The sequence below is a fragment of the Pinus tabuliformis genome, chromosome 5_1 (assembly GCF_031772625.1).
Source record: "Pinus tabuliformis cultivar Carrire ecotype Pingquan chromosome 5_1, CPIR1, whole genome shotgun sequence".
In the NCBI taxonomy this organism is placed as follows: Eukaryota; Viridiplantae; Streptophyta; class Pinopsida; order Pinales; family Pinaceae; genus Pinus; species Pinus tabuliformis.
In genome coordinates, this window is record NC_142305.1 from 506,585,081 (window position 1) to 506,607,277 (window position 22,197).

Sequence of the window (22,197 nt, forward strand, 5' to 3'; positions counted from 1 at the left end):
ATGCGATGCGGGCTTCTATTATGCAAATAGACTAATGTGTTGCATGCCTCAGCCCACAAGTGAAGTGCTAGGCCTTGGTCATGCAACATTGACCATGCTGCCTCTACAATAGTTTTGTTCTTCCTCTCAGCCACCCCATTCTGTTGTGGGTTATGAGGTGTCATCAACTCTCATTAAATTCCTTTCATTACACAAAATTCCTTAAACTCTTGAGATACATATTCTCCAGCATTTTCGCTTCTCAAGGCCTCAATCTTCTTCCCTGACTCTTTCTTAACCAAAGCTTTGAACTCACCAAACTTTGTGAAAGTTTGGTCCTTCTTCTGCATGAAAGAAATCCAGCATTTACGAGAATAGTCATCAATGAAAATCACATAATACCTTTGCTTCACTATGCATGCCGTCGAGAATTGTCCACACAAATCAGTATGAACTCGCTCTAAGATAGCCTCTGCTCAACTGTTTCGATCATGAAAGGAAGACTTGATGTACTTTCCAAAGGTACAACCTTTGCATCTGTTAACTTTCTCAAGTTTACCTTTGGGAAGTCCTATAGATATCTGTTGCATTATCCTCAAAGCCCCATGATGCAAATGGCCCAACCGCCTATGCCACAACTCGCTGATGTCTTGGCTTTACAACAATTCTACTTTGATACTCAATGATACACAATAATCTACCTCCAGTTTATAGAGATTCTTCACCCGAATCCCTATCCTCTTTGTCTAACCTGTGTCTATGTGTCTTAAGAACACCTTTCCTTTACTAAAGACAACATCACAGCCTTTGTCCTCCAACATTGAGACCGATACCAAGTTCTTCTTCAATCCAGGAACATACATCACATCTGTCAAGGTGAGAGGAACTCCATGCCCCCTCTGAAAAGCAACCATGCCCCCTCCTAAAACACTATACCTTCCATCGTCATCCATATCTATGTGCATCTTGAGGACTTTCTCCTCCATGGCACTGAATAATTTTTTATCACCATTCATGTGGAATGAGGGTCCACTGTCAAGATACCAGACACAACCCATCATTGATGACACCATGCATGCAATAAGGATAAAATCCATTTCGAACTAAGAGGCTAATGCCTCACCTTCCAATCCTTCCGAGGATCCCTTCTTGGACTTCTTCGATGGGAAATTAGTCACATAATGTCCCATCTTGTGACAATTAAAGCATCTTATTTTAGACATGTCACCCTTCTTCCCTCCATGAGAAGAATTCAATTTGAAATGCGAAGCCTTCCCCTTCCATTTCCTTTCCTTGAGAAGGCCAGATTTTCTTCATCATCATTCTTGGATGAAGAACCATCTCGTGTTCTCCTCCTGATCTCCTCCATAAGATCCGATGATAGTCGTTCCAAATCAGGCAGTTTCTCCTTCCATTCACAGAGTCCTAGTAGCTATTCCAACTCTTTGGAAGGCCAAGGAGAGCGAGGCTCACCATATCATCATCGAAATTAGTTATTCCCACACTACCAAGCTCATCTTTGCAGGTGGTAAGCTTGTTCATATATGTGGAAATAGTATTGCCCTTCTCCATATTGATTCTTCGAAGCTTATCCTTGAGCGCCAATTTCCTCTCATCGCAACTATTTTGGTAGAGGTCCTTCAATGTCTTCCAAATTGAAAATGGAGTGTCCTTTCCATGGAGACTCAAGACAGTATGGTCTCGAACTCCCTCAAGGATCATCTGTCTCGCCTTTGCCACACACTTCTTCCACTCAGCCAACTCTTGTGCATTAGTTGAAGCTGGCTTTGGGATTTCTTGATCAATGAATTCCTTCAAGCCATTGTCTTCTAATAAAGCCTCCATTCTATCTTTCCATGCTATGTAATTCGAGCTACCTTCCAAGGTATACTTGAGTCTCAATCATTAGAATGCCATTGGCCAACCTTAAAGTATGATACGAATTCGATTTGCACCTGCAACCTTGAACTTAAAACTTCGAATTCTCTTCTCAGTATACTATTCACAGCTCTCATACCATGTGGAAAGTCTGTGATAGGTTAACTCGATAATGCAATATAAATCAAAGCAGAATACTCTAACCTACTTCCACTATCAATTTGCGGAAGCTTAAAGATTGAGATGAACAATATAACTAGAAGAAGAAGGATCAATGGCACAATACACATGAAAATACTTTGGGGAAAGTCTCAGATCAAAACACCACACCATTGTATTATCATACATGGTGGAAATACATAGGAATTATACAAAGTCTTAGCTCTCACAGCTAGCTACCTCTTAGTACAATCCTCACAGATTCTCATAGGCAATCTTAGCTTCTCTCCAGCCTTCCTCTCTGCCCTCCAAGATCCTATTTCCTTGCACGGTTCCTTGTGGATAATTTGCCTATTACCGAGTGGAAAAACAAGACTTCAAAATTGCACAATCCTCAAGGATGAATTCTTGACTTCATGCATGAGTTTTATCCATGGAAAACACATGCAACTGATAGTACACTATCCTTGAACATTAATCTCAACTGGGTCTTTCTCAGAATAGATATGTTGGAGTTTCTGATGATGGAATCTTCAGTTAACTAGAGTAACACTAGTTGAGTGCATTAATGCATCAACTGACTGTTAACTCACTATTAGTTCCTCAAACAGTTTGGAACTAATATAACTGGACTTAACTCCGTAAACTGAGTTAACTAATTACAACTCAAATATAACTCAATTCTTATATACTTAATTTAAGGGATAACTCTTGGATGACTTCAGAAAGAATTCTAACTTGAATTTCTCCAAATAATTAATTTGAAATAAATTAATTAATTATTTCCAAGTAGTTGTTAAGACTAAATTCGATTCTAATTCACAATTTAATTCTAGGAAAAATTAAATTGGAATATTCTTGTTGCCATATTTCAACAGAAATATTATCTTATTTATACAAAGTAGTCTAGGGCTATGCTAAAACTGATGGATATCCTATAATATTGAGGCTACTTCTTGGGTTTGGTGCTCGATCACCTTCTTGTCCTTTGGGTTTTTGACAATTCCTTCCATTTCAATGGGCTGATGGGTCAAATTTCCAATTATACCACAAAAGGTTCCTCCTACTTGTCAAGGTTTCCTATTGTGGAAAATCTATAAGGATTCAGTTGCACCTAGGTGATATTCAAATTATTTAGTCGTACATTACTATTTTTCCCCTTTTTGTCACAATTTTTCTTGTTGGTGATGTCTTAGAAGTTTTCTACCACTAGGGTCATGGGGTTTGTTGGATCTTCTTTAGCTCGCTCTGCGTAGTCCCGAAATAAGTGTCCACACTCATGTGAGGGACATCACTTAAAGGGAACATGTTCATAGTAGAATGTTTGGGTTCATACTTCATCATGATACTTGGTCTCCACTTATTCTGGTAAAGTCTTAGAGATGTTGATGTAAATGCAAATTCGAGAGTAGTATGACTTCCATATTTTCTTCATGATCTCAGAGACCTGCAAAAATGCCACTGGGGTTTCTAATGACCTCTAATATGTCCAAATCCTAGTAATCTTGTAGAAGATATTATAAATGGACACATATGCGGGAAGCTAAGAATTTCTCCTTATCCTGATTGTAGTAGGGTTCCCAATAGTTGATAAACAGACTTGAATTATTCATAAAATAGGAGTTGGATTCAAGCACGCTTTTCTGATCCACTGGATTTGTGAAAACAATAGTGAAAAACCATTTGTCTCTCAATAGAAGTTCTACTGGTTCTCTTGGCTGCCATTTCTATTGAATCTATCATAGGATATCCTACTCTTTTAGCTAGATCCCCATGAATTTGCATATGATCACATGGTCCATCATTAACTTGCATGATTTCTCCAACTCATTATTTGGGATTACCACTCAAGGCTTCATTTCTACATTTGGTAAGTAGTGGCCTTTGGTTCATTGCATTATGTGCCCAGTGTAGGCGACTCTTGTTGTGTTCCACGTGCTTGTGAGTTTCTTCCTCCTTCTCTAGATGTGGGGAAATGAGGCCACTAACTACATTCCTATAGGAGGGGGTAGCCCCCCTCGTAGAGAATCCATACATGTGGTCAATCATCCATGATTCAAATGATCATTGATATAATTTCTTGAATGTTGTAGGTAGGTGAAGTAGTAAAATTTGGAGCGATTCTGTAGAAATCCTAGAAACCCTATCTCTACAGTGGTAGTCTATCTTGATGATGTAGAAATTTTCTCAAAATGAATATTTTATCATATTCATCATCTAAAAAAAATATTTGAATGGTGCAAAAGATATGCATATGTCTAAATCCAACTAAAACAATCTCTATAGTGTCTGAGGGAAACCTATTGGGTCATATTAGAGTGAAAGGTGGCATGCAAGTGGGCTTGGAATGGGTTAATACCATTACTCATATTCCTTATCCTATAAATAAGAAAGTGATGCAATACTTCCTTGGAAAGATAAATATCCTTAGAAGACTCATTTCAGACTATACACAAATTGTGAAACCATTATAAGAAACAATCAAGAAGGAGGTAATATATAAATAGGATCAAAAGGAAAAGGATTATTTTTCCCTAATTAAAAAAGTTCTAGTTGAAGCCCCAACATTATATATCCAGAATTTATATAATGATTTATTGATATCTACTTTAGCTTCTGATTATTGAATTTTAGTTGCTTTAACTCAAAAGGATGATCAAGATAATGAATGTCCAATCTCATTCATGATTGATGGGTTACAAGGATCAAACTTGAACTATCCCACTATGGAAAAGAAATCCTATGTAGTCTATAAGGCAGTAAAATATTTCAAGCCTTATATTCTTAAGAGTAATGTCATAATTTTCATTCCACACTTAGTAGTTACATAATTGTTTGTATAACAAGAGTTTGGTGAACAAACAGTAAACTAGATGAAAAGTTTACAAGAATACAATTTAGAGATCAAAAATATTCACACCATTAAATGCAATATTCTTTATCATCTTTCCATGGAAGAAATTAATACAATAGAAAAATATACATCTAGTTGGGAGCAAGAAATCAAGATGTACAATATTTACTTAGCTACCACAACAAATACATCACTATGGAGATACACAGTTATTTGACAATACCTTGACCAAGTCAATCTCCTTCCTCATATTTTAAGAAAGTAAAAGAGGGCCATTTGGCTAATGCACTATCATATCAATTCGCCAATGGTTTACTTTTCCGAAAGCATCATAATGGTGTCTTCTTGAGGTGTTTTGAACTGCCTGACTCTAGGACATTTTTGAAGGATCTACATGATATACAAGCTAGTGCCAATTATGTTGGAGATACAACTGCACATAATTTCATTCGAGCCGGATATAACTAGCCAATGTTATTCAAATATGCATATTCATATGCTTGAAAGTGTCCCATCCGTAAAAATTGTGTTGTTCGAGAGAGAATGTCAATCACTCCTCTACAATCAATCAGAATTGAAGAAGCCTTTCATAATGGGGTTTTGGATGTAATTAGAGATATTTTTCCTCACTCATTAAAGAAACATTCATACATTGTGATGGCCACATATTATTTTACTTGATGGGTTGAAGATATATTATTTAGGCAAGTGAACAATCGCAAATTCATCCACTTTATGAGCCAAAATATCATCACCAGGTTTGGTGTTCGTCATTCACTTTTTTCGATAATGCAATGTATTTTTCATAACTAAAATTATGTGATCTTCCATTAGAGAATAGTATTGTTTTGAAACATTCGTCAAATTATTATCATCAAGGAAACAATTTAGCAAAAACAATGAATATAAATTTAATTCAAATAATAAATAAAACTATATTGAATGAATAAAAGAATTAACACAATGCTTTCACAAATGCTCAATGGGTTGATCGAGTTACTCCAAACCCTTCTTTGGGAACACCACCATATATCCTTATTTATTGTCAAGAAGCAATCCTAATAGTGAACCTATACATCCTGGCCTTATGATTGCCACGAGAATCTTGAGGTAGACCTTTCCAAACCATTTATAATATAATTGACACTCTTCTCAAGTTAGAGGAAGAAGGGGAGAAGACCAAAGAAAAAAATTTAGTTCATCAGAGGCACATCAAGTGATGGTTTGATAAATGTTATCCAAGGGATAAATAATTTAGCATGGGAGACCTAGTCCTAAATTGGGATAAAACCCATGAGGAAAAGGGAAAACACACTATGTTTCAATCCCTTTGGATTGGTCCATAATTCATACATGAGAAACTTGGCCCTCATACCTTTCATCTACAATCTTTAGATGGGAAGACTAACTCCCTTCCAGTAAACAACCAAGTTATGAAACTATATTTTTAGTAGTGTCCCTTAGGCTACATATGTCAGTAGTACATATTGCTTTTCTTTATTTTCATTTTTTATTTTTTATTTTGTATATATCTTTTCCTTTTCTCTTTTTAATTTTTTTGCAATGAATTTTAATTTTCATATCGTTATAAATAAGATCTTGTGTTAAAGAGTATCTTCCTTAGCTCAATGATATTTTGTTGGGATTTTGAGAGATCGTTGTGGAAACCATGCAACCTTGGAAAGATTTAGATCTTATTCTCTTTTTTGCTCCTAAAAATATCTAAAGGTCAATGATGTCTAGATGGAAAACATGATTCATTCCAATTGGAGAACTTTAGTGGATTTACGATACGCATATCAATTTTAGGATCTTTATTCCTTTAATTAGTGTTTGTATTAAATGGTATTTTGGACATGTCAAGCCAATAAAGTAGAGAACGAAAAGGAGAAACACCAAAGTGAGTGAATCCATTTTAGAAAAAATTTAAATCCCTATAAAATAAGGAACAACCCCTCTTGCCCGTAAAATAACTCAGGATCCCTCTTCCTTCGTGGAAAGATGAACATCCAATAAAATGTCAAAGAAAATAAATGAAAACAAAATAGAGGGTGAAATGAGAGAAATAATTCTCCATAGAGAGGTGAAGTACGAAACTTCGACAGGGTATTGAAGAGTCTTGTTGGAAGAGAAGCAATGCTTGTGATTTATCTAGTGACTCCATAAGGGTATTAGATAGGCTTGAAGGTAGTAGACCAACACCTGAGATTAGTGCTAAAACTATAGACATCCTAACTCATGAATAAATACTATCGTTCTCCTAATCAAAATAATTGGAGTTTGACTCATTTTTTCAAATTTATTTGATCGGACGAGAGAAATACAAGAGACTACATCCATAAACGGGGCTATGTAGTGAAGCTAAGTTTATTCCCAAGTTGAAACAATAATTCCTAAGGAATATACTTCAAGCCTAAAGTAAGGCCTAAATAGAGAAGCTAAGGTCCTACCCAATGAATTGTAAAGTATTGTAGATGCTACATAAATCCTCCCAAAATTCTCAACCCCATCCAATTTTGGATCCCCTACCAATCTATCTCAGATTATACTTCTAAATTTTCTAAGTGTCTGAAGTCATCACGGCATTAGTTTAATCATATCTAAATAAAAGTGCACCTAACAGTCCTAGTGCACTTTTTTTCCGAGCATAATCACACTTTATAGATATAACATAGCTTTGTGCCTTCTCGCAAATCCTTGCAATAGGTCACATCCCAAAGTGTGACTTGGTCAAACGTGTGAGTAATTTAGATAAGAATGTAGATCGACAAACTAGTCATTCCACCATCTCATTTTAGCCTTTTTGGAGCTACGCTCACATTTTCTTTGTAGGAGTTGTCTTCCTATCTCCAATTTTGTCACGTGTTGGATGCAGGTAAGCCCCAACCTCTCACACTGATTTTTTACAATGGTTTTCTTGTTGTTTTAGTTCTCCAAGTTTGTCTACGTATGTCTCTTTGAATTCAACCACTCTTTACATTCCTTTAAATTTTAAAATGCGTGTATATAGTATTAAATGAGGACCTTTCATGTTAATTTATTTACATTCACCCTATTAATCTCTATCATCTTCATACTTAGTTAAATTTTGAAATTTATTCTTACATCAGAATAAATTAGCCCCATAACTTTTCTTTACTAGATTTTGCGAACTCCACTTGCAATCATTCTCTCTTAGCCTCTTTGTGGCGTGCATGCACAATCCAAATACCTAGCATTATACCTTTGCCACTATAAGCTATGATTGCACCCATGTTTAACTTTCTTCGTAACCTCTCACATAAATGTAATATAAAGGCATAACAATGAAAACGTAGCTCTGAAAACACTAGATGTTCTCAATATAGGCCTCATGCCCTTGAGTGTCATGCTTGAACATTTTCTGGCCATATTTTAAAATACTTACTATTGTAAAACCTGACAATGCCATACCTTCAGTTTAAACCCCTCGAGTCATGCATGCACACCCCATAAAGATAGCCTTGACACAATACATCTAGGAACTCCACCCATACTAAGTTTCTTCCCTAGCCTTATCCTAGTGCACTGTGCAATTCTAGTCTCTAGTCATTAACCCTTGTCTTTACCTAGTGCAAATGCACGCAGAGCGATGTGTTTTAATAGTGAAAATTATGTAAACAAAACAAACATAGAATAGGGATTTTCTAAAAGTAATTGTGTGCTTTCAAATGAATGATCATGTGTTTCCAAGTGCAAGAGGTCATCCATGTATGAAAGTGTCATATTCCACCCAAAGCATGCCTCCCATTACAAGAAAAGTGCCAATAAAGGAAATATTTGATAATAGTATTAATGGATTAATCAATAGTTCAAAGCCCAAAGTACCAATACTAAAAGACATAGTCTACTTCATCAACGAGTCAATAAACTTTTCTTGGCCAAAAAATTCAAAAACTTTGCCAGGAAAGTGATTTTGGAGGATGAGGAAGATAGAGGGTTCTGACTTAACTTTAATAATTCCAAGTTTCAAATGGTTGGTTTCCACTATGTTGTTTTAACTTTTCTAGAGACAATAGGATGGATCCTACAACACAGTGACCCTAAAAATATGATTTTCAGAATTTCAAAGGGTGAAGTATTGGATAGATATTAGGTTCAAGATATTTGTATGCACTATATTCTTCTCAAGCCAAGGGAATACCTCAAATCAACATACTATTCTAGTTTCAAAAAATATACTTAGGATATCCTCAACTCTTGGTGCCAAGAGCCAATTAAATTTTGTCAAAAGCCTAAAGGCATATATAAAACCAATATGTTGAGGAAAGTGTACCATTACTTAATGTCCATAGCTGCATATTATATGGATGTGAGAACACTGAATTCTTTGAAGAAAAATGGGTATTTATGGTTCACCCTTGCACTACCAAAGAAACTATTTTCAATTGGTCTGATACCATAGCTACATCATTACACAAATGTGTTGCAAAAGCAAGGAATTAGGAAGAAAGTGAATGACCAAAATTCTACATGTCTTCATATTTTCTAGACTATATATGCACAAAGAATGAATTCCCAGGGTTGGAATAGAAATGGACCTATGCTAAATTGATACCTTTGATGCACATATATTCCAAAATATTATGGTAAATGTGTTATAGGGGAGTATATGCAAGGATATTTGAACTCTTCGTATTAGTGTTATATTAGATGTTTGTTTGGCACTGAAGCACTATGCATGTCAGATACAACAAGTGAATATTTATAAGACATCATATATTGGTTTGCTTCACCTTAGGAAACATTTATTAGAGTATTTGAAGAATACAAAAGATTGTATCTTACGCCATTATTCATGACAGACAAGGTTTTCATTCATGAAGTTTGATATGAACTTTTTACATGGTTGTATCGATCATTATAGAAGTCAAAGTAGTCCCCATGGTCAATCTCCCCTATATGTGTAGGATCATATAGCCTCAAGAACATGAAGGTAGCAAAAGAAGAAATTGGAGAAGTAGAGTTCCTCAGGCTTGACAAAATGGTATATCACCAGTATGATCCTAGCGGCATAGTTATGAAACATTATGCATAGATAAGATATACATGGGCATATGCATTCGTCTTTTGGAAAGAAGAAGATAAAAACAAGAATCGTTGCAATGCCTCCTCAATTATTGGAGTAGAAAGAGAATCATTTCCTTCCAACTTAGTAAATGTTCCAGATAAGAAAGAAGAAGGAGACCAGGGGGAGACGGACATTTAGGATGATAATAAATTGGAGAGAAAAAAATAACAAGAAGCTTCATGAGTAAGAAGAAGAAAGCTCAAAATTGATAAATATGCTAAGAAGGTCATTGAAGAGGAAATGAAGAAGAAAGATAACAAAGAATCCTAAAAGAAGGGACAATAAGAAGAAAAAAAAATAAAAAATAAGGAAAAATAAAAGTATAAGAAAGAGGCCATGAGGACGAAAAAAGAAGAAATGAGGAAAAAGAAATATGAGGAAGCCTTGAAGAAACATGAGGAGGAACAAGGACAAACAAGGATTTCATTAAAGAAGAGAATAAAAAAAACCAAGAGGTGTAAGAAATGTCAAAGAAACTGGAATAAGAGCTAATAACCCAAGAGATACATGATGAGAAATCAGAGGAGAACTAATCAAAGGAAGATGAGTCAATTGAAACCACTTTAAACATATAGCCTCCAACTCCTTTCACAACAGGGAATCTTCCTGCCAGTGAAATGGGCATCCCACCATCAGAAGAAGATATAATATTGGATATCCAATTTCACGTTCGATCAAATCACGCATAAAATAACTCAAAAAAGGAGTAAATATTTCCCAAATGATCCATATAATCCAATTTCAATAAATATTGAGAAGGATATTGTTGCAGACATTTGAATGAATTTTAAATCAATAGCTTTAGCATGAAAGGCTTTCCCAACTTCTACAAAGAGAAATATTGATTATCTCATTCTTGAAGTTGATTGGTTGAAGAAAGAGTTGGTCGATGTAGGACAACAAAATGAACAACTCCTTATTGAAAACCAGAGTTTGACTTCTACATCTTCCAGTAGAAGAGGTGTGAAATCTATAATACTTGAGGAACTAAAGGATTTAGAAGGCATACTGAAGTAGGCATATGATGAAATGATATTGCACAACTTGGTGGCACCTTTGATAGATATCTAAAACAATTTGCAAGAAAATATGAGATTTTATGGCTACCTCACATGGCTATATACTTTATTCAAGAGTAGGACGCCAAATGTTTGAATGCACTGGAAAAATTACCCAAGAAAGAAAGGGTCAAGGCTGACTCGGTAGATAGAGTAGATATAAAACTACTTATGCAAACTTATGATAAAATAAAGAACAACATAGCCAACTCTATATCTACCTATATGAAATTACAAATTGGATTGGAGGATTTAGTCCTATTACACTAGGTACCTTCATTCGGCGTACACAGATAGGTGAAGCAAAGATATGTGATGAAGTGAGAGGTAAAGGAGGTCTTAGATGTCATGAAGCATGCAACTACTCAAGAACACTTGGAAGTAACTAAGGATAATATTCTTCAATATTTTGTTGAACCAGTCAAGTTCCATACTAAGTTAACCGTGGTCTGGAACATGATACAAGTGGACTGAAATTAAAGTTTTCTAGATGTTTTAGAGGGAAAAATGAGGTATGAGTGAGAGCTATCACAAAAGGTGAAAGATACTACAGTAGAGTACAAGCCTTGATATCAGTACATTACAAATGAGCTCCATGTCACAGTGCCAAAGTTTCAAATTACTCAAATTTGTGTATAAATGTGTTTTATTTTATTTTCATGAGTTTTTCTACAATTTTGTAAAATATAAATTTTGTAATTAGGAAAACGAAAGCAATCAAAAGACATGTAGAAGGTAAAAGTTGATTGGGAAGTCCAAAGGTCACATTGAAGTTGAAGAGTCATGACAAGAGTCCAATAGTCATAAGGGAGGTGGAGGGTCACCTCACTTCTTATATATAGGTCATCATAGCTTAAGAAAATGTGATTTTAGTCTTAGCTTCTCATGTAGGTGTATGAAAGAGAGATCATTGTTATTTTGAGAAGAAAGTATCGGATTCCATGTACCACTATTGGATTGAATGAAGTGTATTTTTAATTTTGCATCTTGGTACTTCTACATAATCATCAGAAGCTATTTGATTTGGATAAATATTTCACACATATATCTAAATCCATTGTAAGAATTCTCTTCTAATGGTTATGGTAAGTGTATTTATTGACATGTGTAGAAGGGAATGAACTATTTTGTTGTCTTTAATACAAATATCAATTGAAGTTGTATGTATTCATGCTTTCATGATCGTGTTTGGTTGAAAACTGTTTTCCAATCAATTAATAAATATTTCCTTATATGTTTCTATATTAGAGTAGTTCTATCATTGCTCTTATAAAGGCTCATGTTATTTATTCTATTCATGGAAGTAATTTATGCACATTACAATTTCACATTTCACAAAACAAAATTACTTACATGTCTCGAAATTGATAGTGTTTCTCTCATATGTTACTAAGTTTTTCCAAGGCATAGCATAAGTCAAGTAAAATGGGAGTCAGGCCAACATTTTGTATGGAGTTCCCAATCCAAGTGATGTAGTGTCCAATTGTCACTTTATACTAGGGAGGTCCCCTATTCTTGGTAGAATATCAAACACCATTAGCAAACAAGTGAAGGAGAATTTTTTTAATAAGAATGGATTGTGTTGGCCAATGAAAAAGTACCCTAGGAAACTGTAGAAGGAATGAGAAGAAACTAATTTAAACTTCAACCATATGGAAGGAGGAGATGTGCTATAGGTTTTAATGTAGGAGTGGAATGATAATAAATGTCCAAAAAAGCCAAAAAGAGGGGACACAACTAGTAGGGGGAGTGATTCAATCATTCATTGTTAAAAAAATATGGGTAGAGAGGACAACACACATAGACAGAGGGAGCTCACTTTTATGATAGCATAGTTGAAGAAAACATTGAGGGTTTACTGGTTGAAAAAACTTCAGATTCATGGATTTCCTTAAGTCTAAAGAATCCATAGAGAGTGGTTTTCTTATGGCTGATGAACCCACTAGGAAGATTATAGATCAATGAATCTGATGGACATGATACGCACACTCAGGTTCTTGTGGGGCTGATGAACGACCAAAAATATCAACCCTGGTGCTTGCTCTCACTAAAGAATCAACTAAACAAGTGGTCTTTATTTCTCTTATAGTAGCTTCTTTAACTGATGAACATTCCCATTCTATAATGGAACTCTTCTATTGAGATTATGTTATGACTCTCTGTTCTTATAAATAATTTTTGATATGATTTTGATTGATATAAATGGTTATGGGAAATAGCGAGGGGATGTGAAAAAACTTGGGGAAACGAGTTCCCTACTCACAGTGAATAATTCCTCATTAGCTAGTGGGTAATGGTAGGTCAGTCTTTGGAGATCCTATTTTAACTCATGGTAATGGTTTTACTCCATTAAGCACGTCTCCTTAATCTATGGAATCTACTTCGGGGGTGATTAGTTAGAAGAAATATTGGAGTGCCAACCAATATAAGATTTAATGGAGACTTGAAGTCCCAATATTAGTTTCCATATCACTTCATAGGATAAGTATTCATTTATTTTCTAGAAAAATAAATAATATGTACCTATTTATTTTTCTGATTTTGTGTTGTGTTAATGTTGAGGAATGTGATTTCGTATGTGAATATGGAACATTGTTTCCTTGTGGAAAATTTGAGTAATGGGTTATTTTTATTTATTTATTTATGAGATTCAATCATATTGAAATTTTAAACCTGAGAAAAATGTAAATATATACCTTAGCAAGATCCTGGAACTAGTCTAAATGGCATAAGTGAAAGAGATGGGTGTGTATCCAATAAATATCACTGTTTGACCAAGCTGAGTGTTCTAAAGCTCAAGATATATAATCCTATGTGTTTTATGTATGTATATACAAATATTGCAAGCTTAGGAGGGAGAACTATACATATAATGATTTATACAAACATATATAGGTCGGTATGAGATTTGAAACTCAAGAATGATAGCCATTCGACTCTAAGCTATAGGCTATTTGTTGGGATACACACAAAGCTATAGGCTATTTGATACACACAAACACAGATATATATATATATATATATATATATATATATATATATATATATATATATATATATATTATAAATATATATATATAATATATATTATATATAATATATATATAATATATATATATATATATATTTCTTCACACCTCATACTATGCACATGGGATTAATCCTTTTATCTAATTGAAATCTTAGAGGATAACAACTCTTATAATCTACATATGGATAATGTTGACGCTAACTGAAGCCTCAATAAGCATATAGAATAACATTTATATAATTTGAGCTAAGGAGGAATAATATATTATCTATATATATATATATATATATATATATATTATAGAGATGCAGGGAAAAATTTAGGGGCTAATATTTGCAATTGGGCTAATTTTCCATTTATTCTAAAAATGATTCACCCAAATTTTATACTATAAAACTATTTTACTTTAAAAATTGCAAAATTTTATATATAGACTATATAAATGCATTAGAATCTTGAATTTTTTTTTCAAAAATATCACCAAACATTTTAGAGATTGCATGCTATGGACTTATGAAATTCGGTAGGATTTCTGATCTTTAAGAAAAAAATTGATCCTTAAAATTTTCCTTGGAGAGATGTATATTATTACACGAAAGGGAGCCGCGAGAGAAAACCTTCTAAGTGTGGCAATGCATGGAAAAGCCAAAGTTAAAGGGAAGAGGAGCCATGTGAATGAGAGTCAAAACATGATCAAGGTGGATATTGGTGTCCACTATCCTATGCCATTTTGACCCCCAATAATGTTTCCTACTTTTTAGCATAGTTTCCTATTTTAGTAACTTTCTATTTTCGGTAGTTTTCAGAACCTAACTTCTAGAGTTGTTTTGAGGCCATAAATAGTGTTTTTTTTGGGAAATGGGAAAGCATGAGAGAAATAATAATGTTTTTAGTTGAAATTTGTTGTTTCGGGATATACCTTTATAACAAGTTATCATGTGAATCAAAAAAAGATTGTACGCCAAAGTTAGAACTCCCAGAAGTTCAATTTATAATTAACCAATTATACCACTAGAGGTTCCCCCTAGTTTTCAAGGTTCCCAATTGTGGAAAATCTATATGGATTGGGTTGCGCCTAAGTGGTATTCAAATTATTTAGCATTACCTTAATGATTTTCCCTTTGCTATGACAATTTTTCCTGCTTGTGACGTCTTAGAAGTTGTGTACCACTAGGGTCATGGGGTTTGTTGGCTCTTCTTTAGCTCTCTCTTGGTAGTCTCGAAATAAGTGTCCATACTCATGCCAGGGATGTCACATAAAGGGAACATGTTCATAGTTGAATGGTTGGGTCCATACTTCATTGTGATACTCGGTCTCCACTGATTCTGGTAATGTCTTAGAGATGTTCATCTAAATGTAGATTTGGTAGTAGTATGGCTTCCATATTTTCTTCATGATCTGAGAGACCTACGAAAATTCCACTAGGGTTTCTAATAACCTCTAATATTTCCAACGCCTAGTAATCTTCTAGGAGATATTATAAATGGACCCATATGCAAGAAGCTAAGAACTTCTCCTTATCTTGATTTTAGGAGGGTTCCCAATAGCTCATAAACATACTGGAATTATTAATAAAATAGGAGTAAGATTCAAGCACCCTTTTATGATCCACTATATTTGTGAAAACAACAGTGAAAAACTATTTGAATCTCAACAGAAGTTCTACTGGTGCTCTTGGCTGCCATTTTTATTGAATCCACCATAGGATATACTACTCTTTCGGCTAGATCCCTATGAATTTGCATATGATCGCATGGTCCATCATTAACTTGCACAATTTCTCCAACTCATTATTTTGGATGACCACTCAAGGCTTCATTTCTTCCTTTGGTAAGTAGTGGCCTTGGGTTCATTGCATTATGTGCCCTATGTAGGTGACTCTTTTTGTGTTCCACGTGCTTGTGAGTTTCTTTCTCCTTCTCTAGTTGTGGGGCATGGAGGCCACTGACTACATTCGTATAGGAGGGGGTATCCCCCCTCGTAGAGGATACATACATGTGATCAATCAACCATGATTCAAATGATCAGTGATATAATCACCTAAATGTCATAGGTAGGTGAAGTAGTGAAATTTATAGCGATTCTATAGAAATTCTTGAAACCCTAGCTCTAGAGTGGCAGTCTATTTTGATGATGTAACAATTTCCTCAAAATGAAGATTTAATCGTATTCATCATCTATAAAAATATTTGAATGATGAAAAAGATATGCATATGTCTAAATCCAAGTAAAATAATATTTGTAGTGTCCGAGGGAAACCTCTTGGGTCATATTATAGCGAAAAGTGGCATCCAAGTGGACCTGGAATGGGTTAAGACCATTACTCATAGTCCTTATCCTATAAATAAGAAAGTGATGAAATACTTAGTTGGAAAGACAAATATCCTTAGAAAACTCATTTGAGACTAAATACATATATTGTGAAACCATTATAGGACACAATCAAGAAGGATGTAATATATAAATGGGATCAAAAGGAAAATGATTATTTTTCCTTACTTAAAAAATCTATTGTTGAAGCCCCAACATTATACAACCAGGATTTATATAAGGATTTATTGATATATACTTTCGCTTATGATTCTTTAGTTTTGGTTGTTTTAACTCAAAAGGACGATCAAGATAATGAACATCCAATCTCATTCATGATTGATGGGTTACAAGGATCAAACTTGAACTATCCCACTATGGAAAAGAAAGCCTATGTAGTATATAAGGAAGTAAAATATTTCAAGTCATATATTCTTAAGAGTCATTTCATAGTTTTCATTCCACACTTAGTAGTTAGATAACTGCTTGTATAACAAGAGTTTGGTGAACAAAGAGTAAACTAGATGACATGTTTACAAGAATAAAATTTAGATATCAAACCAGTTCACACCATTAAAGGCCATGTTCTTTATCATCTTTCCATAGAAGCAATCAATTCATAGGAAAAATATAAATCTAGTTGGGAGCAACAAATCAAGATGTAGAATATCTACTCAGCTACCCCAATAAATACATCATCGTGGAGATACGCAGTTATTCGACAATACCTTGACCAAGTCAATCTCCCCCCTCATATTTTAAGAAAGAAAAAGAGGGCCATTTGGCTAAAGGCACTATCATATCAATTGGCCAATGGTTTACTTTTCCGAAAGCATCATAATGGTGTCTTGATAAGGTTTTTAGAACTGCTTGACTCCAAGACATTTTTGAAGGATTTACGTGACAGACAAGATAGTGGCTATTATGCTGGAGACACTAATACACATAATTTCATTCGAGCAAGATATAACTGGTCAATGCTATTAAAATATGCACATTCATATGCTTGCAAGTTTCCCATCTGTAAAAGGTGCATTGTTCGAGAGAGAATGTCAATCACTCCTCTACAATCAATCACAATTGAGGAAACCTTTCAATAATCGGGTTTTGGATGTAATTAGAGATATTTTTCCTCACTCATTAAAGCAACATTTGTATATTATTATGGCCACATATTATTTTACTTGATGATTTGAAGATATATTATTTAGGCAAGTGAACAATAAAAAAGTCATCCACTTTATTAATCAAACTATCATCACCAGGTTTGGTGTCCATCATTCACTTTTTTTCGATAATGAAACGTCTTTTTCATCACTGAAATTATGTGACTTTCCATTAGAGAATAGTATTCTTTTGAAACATTCATCAAATTATTATCCTCAAGGAAACAATTTGGCAAAACCAATTTTTGGGTTGTGTTATATTCTTTCCATGACTAGCCCACATCGTTAACCAGGAGGTTGGGGGGGGGGGGCAGAGCCCCCCATTCGTTGCGTTGATTGCACAGCGGGAGGGTCACAGGGGGGGTGAAAGCCCCCTTTATCTAGGGGGTTTGAGGGGGGCGGGTAGCCCCCTCTATGGGGTCCGGGCCAGTGCCCCGGGGAAAATTTTTTTGGACCCTATATTAGGTTGGGCATACCTACCTATGATTTTGTGCATGGTTTTCGCACATGGTTTTGGACGCGATGGTTTTCGGTCCATGGTTTTGGATGCGATGGTTTTTTGGCCCATGGTATTAGATGCTTCAGCATGTATAAATATGTATTGTAACATTGAAAGGAAAATAATGAAAAATCAAGCTAGTAGTCCCAATTTTGGGATCCAGGGGAAAATCTTTGTGTATATGTGTTTTATGTGTTATTCTCTCGCACCGTTTATTTTCTATGTTTTAAAATTCGTATGTCGGTAATTTCTGTACGGGCTTAAATCCTACACCAATGAATATAATTTTAACTCAAATAATAAATAAAACTATATTGAATGAATAAAGGAATTCACACAATGCTTTCACAAATGCTCAATGGGTTGACCGAGTTACTCCAAACCCTTGTTTGGGAACACCACCCTATTTCCTTATTTATGGTCAAGAAGAAATCCTACTAGTGGACCGATACCTCCTATTCTTGCAATTGTCACAAGAATCTTGAGGTAGACGTTTCCAAACTATTTATAATATAATTACACTGTTCTCATGTTAGAGGAAGAAATGCAGAAAACCAAACAAAAAATTACGTTCACCAAAAACACATCAAGCAATGGTTTGATAAGAGGCCTACAAGGGATACATAATTTAGCATGGGAGACCTAGTCCTAAATTGGGATAAATCCCATGAGGAAAATGGAAAACACACTATGTTTCAATCCCTTTGGATTGGTCCATAATTCATACATGAGAAACTTGGCCCTCATACCTATCATCTACAATCCTTAGATAGGAAGACTAACTCCCTTCACATAAATGACCAAGTTATGAAACTATATTTTTATTAGTGTCCCTTAGCCTACATATCTCACCTGTACATAGTGATTTCCTTTATTGTCCTTTCTTATTTTCTATTTTGTATATATCTTGTCATTTTCTCTTTTTAATTTGTACACAATGAATTTTAATTTTCAGATCAATGTAAATAAGATCTTGTGTGAAAGAGTGTCTTCCTTAGCTCAATGATATTTTGTTGAGAGTTTAAGAGGTCATTGTGGCAACCATGCATCCTTGGAAAGCTTTACATATTATTCTCTTGTTTGGTCCCAAAAATATCTAAAGGTCAATGATGTCTAGAGGGAAAACATGATTCATTCCAATTGGAGAACTTTAGTGGATTTACGATACCCATATCAATTTTAGGATCTGTATTCCTTGAATTAGTCTTTGTATTAAATGGTATTTTGGACATGTCAACCCAATTAAGCAGAGAAGGGAAAGGAGAAAAACTAAAGCGAGAAAATCCATTTCAGAGAAAATTTAAATCCCTATAAAACAAGGAACAACCTCTCTTACCCGTAAAATAACTTAGGATCCCTCTTCCTCCCCGAAAAAATAAGCATCCAATACAATGTCAAAGAAAATAAATGAAAACAAAATAGAGGGTGAAATAAGAGAAATAATTCCTGCATAGAGAGGTGAAGCAAGCAACCTCGATGGGGTATTGAAGAGTCTTGTTAGAAGAGAAGCAATGCTTGTGATTTCCTTAGTGACCCCATAAGGGTATTGGATAGGCTTCAAGGTAGTAGAGAAAAAATTGGGATTAGTACTAAAGATATAAACATCCTAACTCGTGAATAAATATTATCCTTCTCCTAATCAAAATAATTGGAGTTTGACTAATTTTGTGAAATTTATTTGAACCGATGACAAAAAAAAAAGAGACTACATCCATAATCAGGGCTATGTAGTGAACCTAAGTTGATTCACAGTTTGAAACAATAATTCCTAAGGAATATACTTCAAGCCTAATGTAAGGCCTAAACAGATAAGCTAAGTCCTTCCAATGAATTGTCAAGTATTGTAGCTGCTACAGAAACCCTCCCAGAATTCTCGACCCCATCCAATTTTTGATCCCCTACCAATCTATCTAAGATTATTCTTCTAAATTTTGTAAGTGTTTGAAGTCATCATGGCATTAGTTTAATCATATCTAAATAAAAGTGCACCTAACAAGCCTAGTGCACCTTTGTTTCCTAATATAAATGCACTTTACAAATATAACCTAGCTTTGTGGCTTGTTGCAAATCCTTGCAATAGGTCACATCCCAAAGTGTGACTTGGTCACAAGCGTGAGTAATTTAGATAATAAAGTAGACCAACAAACTATTCATTCCACCATCTCATTTCAGCCTTTTGGAGCTACGCTCACATTTGCTTTGTAGGAGTTGTATTCCTATCTCCAATTTTGTCACGTGTTGGATGCAGGTAAGCCCCAACCTCTCACATGTATTTTTTGGTATGGTTTTCTTGTTGTTTTAGTTCTCCAAGTCTGTCTGCATATGTCTCTTTGAATGCAACCACTCTTTACATTCCTTTAAATTTCAAAATGCGTATATATAGTATTAAATGAGGACCTTTCGTGTTAATTTATTGACTTCTAGCCTCTTAATATCTATCCTCTCTATACTCAGTTAAATTTTTAAATTTCTTGTTACATCAACATAAATTAAAACCATCACTTTTCTTTACTAGATTATGTGAACTCCACTTGCAATCATTCTCTCTTAGCCTCTTTATGGCGTGCATGCGCAATCCAAATAGCTAGCCTTATACCTTTTCCACTATAATTTGCGATTGCACCCATGTTGAAATTTCTTCGTAACCTCTCACATACATGTAAGATAAAGACATAACAATGCAAACCTAGCTCTGAAAACACTAGATGTTCTCAATATAGGTCTCATACCCTTGAGTGTCCCATTGGTGCATTTTATGGCCATAGTTTAAACTACTTACCATTGTAAAACCGAACAATGTCATACCTTTTGTTTACACCCCTAGAGTCATGAATGTACACCCCATACAGATATCCTTGATAGAATAAATCTAGGAACTCCACCCATGTTGAATTTCTTCCCAAGCCCTATCCTAGTGCATTGTGCAATTCTAGTCTCTAGCTATTAACCCTTGTCTCTACCGAGTGCAAATGCACCTAGAGCACTATGTTTCAATAGTGAAAATTATGTAAACAAAACAAAGATAGAATAGGTATTTTCTAAGAATAATTGCGTCCTTTCAAATGAATGATCTTGGGTTTCCATGTGCAAGAGGTCAACCATGTATCAAAGTTTCATCTTCAACTCAAAGCATGCTTCCTATTATGAGAAAATGACCAATAAAGGAAATACTTGATAATAGTATTAATGGATTAATTAATAGTCCAAAGCCCAAAGTACCAATTCTAAAAGACATAGTATACTTCATTAACGAGTTAATAAATTGATATTGGCCAAAAATATTCAAAAACTTCACTAGTCAAGTGATTCTAGAGGATGAAGAAGATAGAGAGGTCTAACAAAACATTAAGAATTCCAAGTTTCAAATGGTTTGTTTCCACTATGTTGTTCTAACTTTTCTAGAGACAATAGGATGGATCCTACAACACAATGACCCTAAAAATATGATTTTCAGAATTTCAAATGGTGAAGTATTAGCTACATATTAGGTTCAAGATATTGATATGCACTATAAGCTTCTCAATCTAGGTGTATACCTCAAATCAAGATCCTATGTTGGTTTCAAAAAATATACTTATGATATCCTCAAATATTGGTTGCAAGAGCCAATTAAATTTTTGTCAATATCCTAAAGGCATATATAAAACCAATATGTTGAGGAAAGTGTTCCATTACTTAATGGCCATGGCTGCATATTATATGGACATGAGAACACTAAATTGTTTGAAGAAAAATGGGTCTTTATGGTGCACCCTTGTGCTACCAAAGAAACTATTTTCAATTGGTCTGATGTGATAGCTACGTCATTACACAAATGTGTTGCGAAAGCAAGGAATTTGGAAGAAAGTGAATGACAAAAATTCTACATGTCTTCATATTTTATGGACAATATGTGCAAAGAATGAATTCATACGGTTGGAATAGATATGGGACTATGCTAAATTGATACCTTTGATGCATGTATATTGAAAAATACTATGGTAAATGGGTTATAGGGGAGTATATGCAAGGATATTTGAACTCTTCATATTAGTGTTATATTAGATGTTTGTTTGGCACTGAGGCACTATGCATGTTAGTTACGTCAAGGGAATATTTATAAGACATCATATATTGGTTTGTGTCACCTTAGGAAACATTTATTAGAGTATTTGGAGAATACAAAAGCTTGTA